This window comes from Helianthus annuus, chromosome 8 (assembly GCF_002127325.2).
Source record: "Helianthus annuus cultivar XRQ/B chromosome 8, HanXRQr2.0-SUNRISE, whole genome shotgun sequence".
NCBI classification, from domain to species: Eukaryota; Viridiplantae; Streptophyta; class Magnoliopsida; order Asterales; family Asteraceae; genus Helianthus; species Helianthus annuus.
The window spans coordinates 95,069,519-95,080,289 of NC_035440.2; positions in this window are offsets into that span (position 1 = coordinate 95,069,519).

Genomic DNA, 10,771 nt, shown 5'->3' on the forward strand with positions numbered 1-10,771 from the left:
TATGAGGCCCTGTTAGCGGGGCTACGTTTAGCAGTCAAAATCGGCGTGCAACATCTGGAAGCACACGTCGACTCTTTGTTAGTTGCAGGCCAAGTACGCGGCGACTATGCCGCAAAAGGGGATATCATGATCCTCTACCTCGAGCAAGTCCTGCAACTAAAATCCAAATTCGCTTCGTTCAATATTCGCCATATTAATCGAAGCGAAAACAAGTCCGCAGATGCACTATCAAAACTTGCATCTACTAGCTTCCAACACTTGGCAAAGGAGATACGCATCGAAATCCTGCAAAATCCTTCGGTACCCCTGCGCCAAGTCAACGTCATTCAATACGGTTCAACATCATGGATGACACCTATTATCGCATATCTACAATCCGGTGTGACTCCCGAAAGCAAATCAGAGGCACGCAAACTACAATACAAAGCGTGCCATTATCAAATGGGAGACGGTATCTTATACCGCAAATCATACCTCGGGCCACTACTACGATGCGTCAACCCCCAGGATGCCACATACCTCATTCGAGAGATACACGAGGGCATATGTGGCATACATGCTGGACCACGCATGGTAGTGGCCAAAATCATGAATGCCGGGTATTACTGGCCCGGCATGCACCTGGACGCCGTCAAAGAGTTGCGCAAGTGCATCGACTGTCAATGTCATGCTCCAAAAACCTTGCGGCCAAAAAACAACTTAGTCCCCGTCACAACCGCATGGCCCTTTCAGAAATGGGCAATTGACGTTGTGGGACCTTTCCCTGACGCTCCAGGTGCGGTTAAATTTATCATAGTAGCGGTTGATTACTTCACAAAATGGGTGGAAGCAAAACCGCTCGCCTCAACCACTGCTATGATAACAAGGAAGTTCATTTGGGAACACATCATCTGCCGTTTCGGTTTACCAATGTGCATTGTCACCGATAACGGCACCAACTTCGCTGCCGACGAATTCTAAAAATGGCTAAAAGAACTACATATTGAGCACATATTCTCATCAGTCGCACACCCGCAAGGGAACGGCCAAGTCGAGAGTATCAATAAAAGCCTAGTCGAAGGGATCAAGGCACGGTTGGGAACGGCCAGGCGTGGCTGGGTCGATGAACTCCCAAGTATCTTATGGGCTCACCGTACAAGCCCAAAAACAAGCAATGGGGAAACACCCTTCAGCCTAGTCTACGGTTCAGAAGCGGTGATCCCCGCAGAAGTAGGTCTCCCCTCACCTAGAATGTTGGCTATTGAAAAACTAGACAACAACATGGAACGCAGGATCGATTTGGACCTCTTGGAAGAAAGGCGCGAAAACGCTGCCATCAACGAGGCCAGATATAAATCCAAACTTGAAAAATACTACAACGCGCGCGTCCGCGTTTGTACTTTCAACCCAGGAGACTACGTCCTACGCGACAATGAGGCATCTAATGCCGAGCGCCCAGGCAAACTCGCCCCCAAGTGGGAAGGACCCTACCTCATCAAAGAGGTCTTAGGGAAAGGCGCGTACAAATTACAAACATTAGAAGGCGAACCTATCGCACGCACATGGAATGCACAACAGCTTCGACGCTGTTATATGTAAGCCATGTTCTTACATTTCTCTATGTAACCTATCGGGCCGCAGGCCATTTGCAAATAAATAAATAAGCAAGTTTATACATTATTGTTTGTTATTACTTACAAATGCGTGTTCCACTTTGCGGTATCCCAAAAACAGATTGGTAAAATCTTCATTCGCGATACCCATACAAAGTGGTATCCACACACAAATATTGTAATAGGCCAGCAGAAGGCAAAAAGACTTGCATATTTATCCGGCCGGATAAACAAGTTTTTGTCAACACTTAACACAATTCCTGAGCCCAAAAAGGCAAACAATGGAATTGACGCGGACTCATACGACAAAGGTATGGAGTACACTTGACCCCATTCACAAATGGGTAGAGTTCCGGACATATAAGCTTTTACAAAGTTTACACAATTCCTGAGCCCAAAAAGGCAAACAATGGAATTGACGCGGACTCATACGACAAAGGTATGAAGTACACTTGACCCCATTCACAAATGGGTAGAGTTCCGGACATATAAGCTTTTACAAAGTTTACACAATTCTAAAACCCTAACGCGGTAAATAACAGAATTGACGCGGACTCATACGACAAAGGTATGGAGTACACTCGACCCCATTCACAAATGGGTAGAGTTCCGGACATATAAGCTTTTACAAAGTTTACACAATTCTAAAACCCTAACGCGGTAAATAACAGAATTGACGCGTACTCATACAACAAAAGTATGGAGTATACTTGACCCCGTTCATAAATGGGTAAAGTTACGCATACATACGTTCAGACATGCAAGAATTAAAAACACTTGTACAAATTGAACAAAAAACTTTATATTCAAAAAATTCAAACACCCACACGGTGCTTAATGGATTTACATAAAGTTCCTAATATATACAAGAGGAACACAAAAAAGGGGCACACTTGCCAACCTACACCCTATTTCGTACCGCTGGTACCAGCGTCGTCCCCAGCACCACCAGCGGGATCCTCCTCTTCCGCATCGGCATAGAGCATCCGCAGCCGATCTACATAATCCGCAGCCTCTAAACAGTCGTCCAATTTCTCCACACAGGAGAGAGGCGTATCATAAAAGGAGGCTACGGCCGCGTTCAGGCGACCTTCGGTATCCACATCACGGAACCCGGATCGCTTATCAGTATAACCGCCTGCGGATAATACATTGATATGCCCAATGCAGCGGTTATAACCAGCTTTAAAGCCAGCATCGCGCGCACGTTCCTTAACCAGGTCCAAACCAGATGCGGTCTCAGGGGCATTCATGATAGCCTCAACAATCTGCAATAAAAGGATCATAAGTCTCGGATATTAGTCCAAGCAAATCTAAAGAAAAGGGATACTTACACGCGCGATACGGTGAGCCCGCAACCACTCACGGTCAGCCTCCAGCTGGTTAAAAGAGGACACCAAGGCATCCTTGGCCTCAGCAGCGATGTCAGCCCGTTTCTCTGCAACAGACACACGGGCAGTAAGGTCTGTAACCGCGACCTCCCGGGCCTGAACCTCAGCCTGTCAAAAATAGTAAACAGTTTACACGATAAACATTTACGAAACAAGGAAGAAAGTAACACAGTTAAAGAAACATACCTGCAGGCTGGCAACAACTTTGTCCAAACGAATGCGCTCCGCATTCGCCTCTTCAAGAGCCTTAGAAGCACGGCTCTCCCTCTCTTCAGCCTCCTCAAGGGCTTTCGCGGCACGAGCCCCGGCTTCTTTGGCCTCTTCAAGCGCCTTCAGGGCGTCGGCCTTCGCCTGCAGCGCTTTAACAGAAATGGCCTCAGCCGCAGCTTTCTCCTGGCTCAAGGTAGCGTTCGCTGCCTTGGCATTTGTCAACTCCTGCCGAGCATGAAACAGAATGTCATTCTGCTTGGCCCAAGATGCATTCCACTTCTTGCGCTCATTGGACATTTTTTCATTCCAACTCTTGCGCTCATCAGCAAGAAGTTTAGCAAGGGTACGCACCTGTTTCAGCTGGGCAGTGGCAGCCCATTCAGAAGTCTGCTTCTGCTTCTCAAAAGCAGCCTTGTCCTTCTCGAGCTGCTCCGCACCCGCGCGCGCAGCCTGGACCAACTTTTCCGCTTCCGCCCGCATACGAGCAGCCTCCTCCTCGCGGCGACCCAGCACTTTATAATCTTCCAAAATGGCATTTGCCACAATGGAAGTCCCTACCAGCATTGTTGAGAGCTGGTTTATACGCAGCTCTCGGGGTGCGGCACGGGCACGCTCGACTTCAAAAGGGGTGCCCAGACCACCCAGAATCTTCTTGCATGCCGCAGGGTCATTAGAAATATCGTCCCCCTGCATAACAGTCCAGGGGGGTCGGTGATACATCATACTGCGACCCTGGGAGTATGTGCGGTAATAATACTCCAACTCAGTCTCCCCAGGCTGAATTGGAGGCCCATCATAACCCGCACCACCGGCATCAGCACCGGTAACCTTCACACCAGCAGAAGAGCTCTGCGGCTCATTAGCAGTCTTCTGCGCCTCCGCATCAGACTTCTGCTTACCAGTATCTGAAAACCTCAAGTCCAATCCATCACCCTCATTAGGAGAGATCAGATTGTCCGAGGAATCCACGGTGTCGAATATCCGGTCAGCAGTCGTTTCCACCGTTTTCTCCAAGGGGGATCGCGAACCGGCCCAACAAAAGGGGCCGTCGGCTCCTTGGGCACGACAGTCTCCTTCGATACCCCCGCACCCGCAGCAGCGGTATGCAGAGGAGACGAAGGGAAGTCAAAGAAGGAATACCCTGCATCTCGGGATTCTGCAACACAAAGAGCATCAATGATTATTCCCCCCTATTGTACATACAAAACAAAGAAAAGGGATATACTTACCAGCAGCAACTGCAGGTTTCTTTTGCGCCGGAGCAACTCTCTTGGTCTGCAGTCTCCGACGTTTCGGTTCACCACCACCAGCAGCCTTCTGCTCTGGTCCTCTTTTCTCACCAACAACGGGGGGAACCACAGCAGTTCCACCCGCAGCCGCACCACTACCTATAACACCCAAACCCTCAAGGGTGTCAGATACTACCACGTAATCGGTATATCCCCGATAACAAGATCGATAGGTACCTGCGGCTTCAGAAACTGAAGAAGGGGCAACTGAGCCTTCAGCACTCCCCTTGCCACGACCCCGCACGGTTTTCTTCACCGTTTTCTTCTCCACAGTCTTTTTTGGGACGCGTTTCTCAAACTTCCCCAAATCCGCAAGGATACCTGGATTGACACAATCAACAAAACCAGTCAAAACGATAAACTGCACAAACTAATGCCACATACGACATACCTCTTGCGTCTCCCGGAACCGGGGCATCCAGCACCGCACGCGACGGTACGCGGAAGTTGCTAAGAATTTCAAGGTTGAAGCCTTTCTTCAGCTCAACCGCAATCAGTTCAACCTGGCCCTCGAAATCAGGCTCAAACATTCTCCACAAGCCAACCGCATCCGCTGATACATGCATGCAGGTTACTACAAGGCTTAGTAAGTAAGGAAAATAACAAAGTGTAAAGAGCTTACCACCACCCTTTTCCCGCAAAACGGGCCTTTCCTTCCTATCTGGTCTCGAGAGCATCATCCGCAATATCCACAGTTGATCGTTATCCAACTTCTTGAGTTCAATAGGCCGCAGCCTAGAGATCCAGTCCACGGTCTTTGCGGTAGCAACAGGAATATCTTCATCAGAAACTCCAACGTTGACATTCCTGAAAGACATGGTAGCATAGACCGCACAGGCTTTCACATAGAAGAACCTCTTCTTCCAGCCTGTCACACCCTTAGGGGGCGTCATCAACTTCAAGCTCCCATGCCGTTGAGTAAACGAGAAAAAACCGGTGTTCACCGTCAACTGGTAGAACCGCCGGAAATTTTCCACTGTAATGGGCAAGCCATGGGCACGGAATGTGTATTCAAAGTTCCTAATTCGGAACATTCCGAAAGGACTAAGTTGGGAGATATGGAGATGATAATACTCCAATACCTCCGCAACAAACACCGTCACCGGCAACCTAAGGTTGCCGTCGGTGAAAAAATCAGCCCACAAGGTTATATAACCGGCCGGAGCATCGGCACCGGTGTCCCCCACTTGTGGGTAGGTAGCATCCCAATCTTTGGCCATCTGCACAGTGGCCATCAGGAGTTTAAAACCACCCTTTGACCACTTCAACACCGGTAACCCACCACCGGGAACGTCAACGTCATCATCTTCGTCTTCATCAGCCGATACTACCGGCTGTTCAGGGTTTTCACCCTCCACATTGTGTGGATTTGATGGTTCAGCCATCAGAAAAAATCAGAGATATGAAGGAACGTGAGTAGAAAAACCAAAACCCTCACTGGAACTTCAAGGAATTTCGTCGGAGAAGACAAAGAACAAGTTTTCTCTCACCGGCAAATTTTTGAAATTTCAAACAAGTGAGGGGAAACCACGAACGGTTTCCCCTTATATACCCATCGCAATTAATGCGGAGGGAGAAAACAAATCATCACGTTCAAAAAGAGCGAATCGTATGACACCACGTGTCGAGCGCCGTTTCCGCTGACAGTTATCACGCGCGCGTGGCCGCCCACGCGCCTGACACAAGAGACGTTTACACTCTTCGCTACAGTGCATTTAATGCCTCGGGCAGTGCAAACGTCCTTTCATTTCAGCACATGCCAGGAAGATCTCACCAACTTCCACCAACTCACACGTGAGATCAGCCACGTATGCAACAAAAAGCGACTACATTATCCAATTATAAGCGGCATGCGGTTTCTCTGGTATACCGCACCATAACCCATACCGCATGTCGTTTTTTAACATACCCCTAAAAACAGGTAAAAATATATATCTCTACACTAAGGGGGTATAATACATATCCGCACTACCCACGAGCACACGTGGAATATGCGGACATGACACACACGAGCCCGTTCAGGTGTGTCAGATGCTCAGAACCAGCGTTGTCCGTTGGACTGAACCGCATCTCAGACACAGGGGAACCGCATTGCCTTCATTCTCTTCAAGCTTCAAATCCCTCCTGTCCGGTTCACAACCGCAGAGGGTACATGAACACCTTCTTTAACAAAAGGAAGGAAGGGAATGCACGCGAACGCACATCAGCAACCCTGTCTCCTGAACCTTCAAGAGCTACATCCGAGCCACACCCGCTTCGAGCAAATGTGGTAATGCAAAACCACAGACACTCACGAGGAGCTACGGACATAACCATAGCTTCCGCAGAGTGGTTGCTACGGAAGAGCCAAGCTCACTCCACATCACCGAGCAATGCTACTGCAAGGCAAACTCGGTATTGGAGCGGGAAGGTAAGTGGCTCCAAAACGAACGCAGATAAGCGCTCTAAACGAGCCCTCGTCGAACAACAAGCGTCCGAACAGCGGTAACAAGTCTGCTTATGACTTTGTTTGCCCGCCTATGGGCCGCATAGAATAAACAATGGTGAGCATACCCTTGCCTATGACCATGTTTATTTACCCATAGTACGAATATACATTGTTCGACCAAACATGGCCAACAATGACGCAACGAGGTAACCGCAAAGAACGTGCGGTTACTAGAGAGCTATGACGACGAACACGAAAACCCAACAAAAAAGGGATCGTCATCTCATGACTAGATGCTGAACATCGAGCTTGAGCAAAGCACTATCAAGCATCAACTACTTTTGATCCCAGTCTCAAAGATTGGTTGATGTGCGTGAAGTGTGTTATATTTTTAGATATATATTTAAGCCCTTTTTACACTTTTAGCCAAGTTTTAAATTTATAAAACACGATATTTACTAACACTAAACACACATATGGGCAAGTGCACCCATCGTGGACGTAGTATAGTGTTGGTAAGATACCGAGGTCGTCCAAGGACACAAGAGCTTTTAATACCGGTTTATCCTCAACGTCTAATCAAATCAAAAAGTTAGAAAAATGTTTTAAACTAAGAAAAATAAAAACTAACTAAATGCTGAAAAAGAAAATAAAATAAAAACAGATAGACAAGATGAATCACTTGGATCCGACACGTGTATTAGTATAACCTTTGATTATTTTTGCACTTTTGCACTTGTTTAAGAGATTATCTTAGTTATTGTAGTAGGCCCCTTTTTCGGAGGTGACGTTACCCTCAACCCAGTAGTTTGAGTCAGCAAGGATACAATCCTAAAGGGTCGGATTATTGAAAGATAATGAATTAAGTTATTAATGCAAATTATGGTAGGCCCCGCTTTTGGCGGTGACGTTACCCTCGGCTAAGTAGTCTGAGTCAGCAGGGATACAGTCCTAAATAGCCGGGTTATAGTATTAATAGTAGTTAGCTTATGAGGGGGTCAAAGAGTTTGGATCCCCGCCATCCAATACCTATGGGCATTGAAGGAGATTCTACTAAATTTGACCCAGGTCCCAAGCAGGACCTCTAAACGCTGAACAAGGGCAAGACCTTTACCAAACCGTTCCCTTAACCCCCGACCAGGTAGCCAACATACCTCCATATAGACCGTGGAGATATGAATGGTGAAAATCTTTTATTTTATATAGACAGTAAAATAACGCCAAGACACCACGGACAAACGATAAGGAAAGATCACCTTCAACATAAGTAACTAGTTATTAAAGTCATTAATACAAAACCAAATAAAAAGTGCAAAAGATTAAAAATAAAAAGTATTATACTAAACACTTGTCTTCACCAAGTGATGTAAGAGACTTAGGCAAACATGGCCTTGATTGTCAAGAACTCTTACGATCAATCTTGGATCCCGAGACGACTCACACACTCTATGATGGACAATGGATGATGGTGGTGGATGATGGTGTTATGGTGGTGGTGGGTGGTGGATGAAGTGTGAGAGAGGTGGTGTGCCAAGGGATGAGAGAGAATGAAGCCAAGCTCCTCTATTTATAGGCTGAACAGAACGCTGGACACGGCCCCGTGTTCGCTGAACACGGCCCCGTGCCCGTCTGACATTCTCTCTCTTCATTAATTGTAATTGCGAATTACAATTAATGCGCTGCTGTACTTTCAACACGCCCCCGTGTCCGCTGGGCACGGCCCCGTGGTGAGCAATGGAAGCTTCTACTGGTTTGTCTTTTCTGCTGCTTCCTGGGCACGCCCCCGTGTTCACTGGACACGGGGCGTGTTCAGGCTCTGTTTCTCTTCTCTTTGTCTTGGGAGGTGCCGTTGAGGGTCCGGGCAGTTCACTTTTGTTCCTTTTCTTGTATTTATGGTAGATTTAGTAGTCTTTTTGCTTCTTTTGTGATTTTGAGCTCATTTCATCCTGAAAATACAAAAGGAAGACAAAAACACTCTTTTTCCAACATTAGTACTTAAAAAGGGTTAGTTTTATGCCTTAATTGATGTGTTTTATATGTTGCATTTTACACACATCAAATACCCCCACACTTGAACTTTTGCTTGTCCTCAAGCAAAACTCTTTTAATGTGGCTTACACTCCCAAATGGAATAGGTAGAAGAGAAGTTTTTCAACTTGTCCTAGAGTGTCGGGAATCCAAGGTTTGTATAGGTTCTATTTTTATTTTATTTACAATCTTATTCGTCATGGTTTATTTTGAACTTTTTCATAAGATAAACTACTTAATTTGGCATAGCATGCCTTATTAAAATTCCATTTATATACAAGTTCACATACCTCACGGGAGATCACTCAATCACTCGGCCGAAGGTGTATATTTAAGTGAATCGCTCGAGAGCTGCACGGATTTACATTTTCCATATGCTTGCCAAGCGATCAATCCTCCTCCTTTTTAACTTTTACCTTTGTAAATATCAAGAGGTCTTTTGGGGTGAAGGCTTGGGTTTAAAGGTGGGTGGTTGGTTAGTGGTTAGTAAAAAGGGCGAAAATCGTAACAAGTGTCGGTTTTCGTAAAATACCTTATTTTTGGTGACATTTATTTTTGAAGTATTTCTCCAAACAAGCTTTTTGTAGCTTATGTTTGTTTTTGACTTCATCATATTTTTTTTTTTTTTTTTTTTTGATCACGTAAAGGTATGTTTATGAAAAACCGAGTTTGTCACTAAAATAAAGGTGAAAAAATGAAAAAGGTTTTTGGTGGGTAGAAAATTGTTTTGGGGGTAATGAAATGAAAGGTTTAGGCTCAAAGGGGTTTTCTAGGGGGATTTTGGGTAGGTAAAAAAAATGAAAAATAATGGTTTTGAAAGAAAAATAGTTAGTCCTAATGCCTCCATCATTTACTTACTTGGGTTTAAGTTGGTAAGGACCGGGAATGTATCGTCGTGGCAAGTTCTAGATTTGTAAAGACCGAGCGGCTATTCACACAAGAAACGAAAAATGAGCATTTAATCTAAATATGTGTATTTTTATGCTCAATAAAGGCTCAAAACTCACTTTTTTGTGGGAATGGGTTTTTAATGTGACCAAGCATATATAATCGAATTTTAGCTAGACTTGTTATACCGTTTCATAATTTTCTTATGTTAGTTCTTTTTATCACGACGCTATCGGTTGTAAGTTTGTAAAAATATAACCCTTTTATAACTTGTTATTCCCAACTTAAACTAAGACAAGTAAATAAAAAAATTGAAAAAGTTTTTGAAAAAATTTGGGGTGTTTAGCGGTTCCAATAGAGTTTTGTGTAAGGCTTGTTTTAGGATTTTGCAAAATTCCAAGGTTTTAGCATCCCCCCCACACTTAAATTACACATTGTCCTCAATGTGTCCAAAAATAGAGTTTTTGGTTGATTAGAATATGTAAAAGTGTGTTTAAAAACAAAGATTTGTGTTACTGGCACTCTGGACACGGCCCCGTGTTGACCGGGCACGGCCCCGTGGTCAAGTGCCAGTAACAAAAATTATAAAATTGAAACAGAAGCCTGGACACGGGGGCGTGTTCGCTGAACACGGCCCGTGTCCAGTTACCTGAACTGGGTGATTTCCTGCAGGGGGCTCAGCACGGGGCCGTGTTGGTTGGGCACGGCCCGTGTGGAGCCTTCTGTTATGGAGATTTTTGTCGGTTTGTTCTGTTCTTCTGCATGGTTCCATTTTTTCTCGTTCCCTTTTTCATCCATTACCACCATGAGTCCATAAATCATAAAAACCATCATAACATTGCTAATAGAGAGATTATACATAAAGATAAAAGTTACATAGATAGTAAGCTTATGGAGTTCTAGCCCTATGTTTTATTTTAATTTTAGCAAAATTTCCAAGAATCT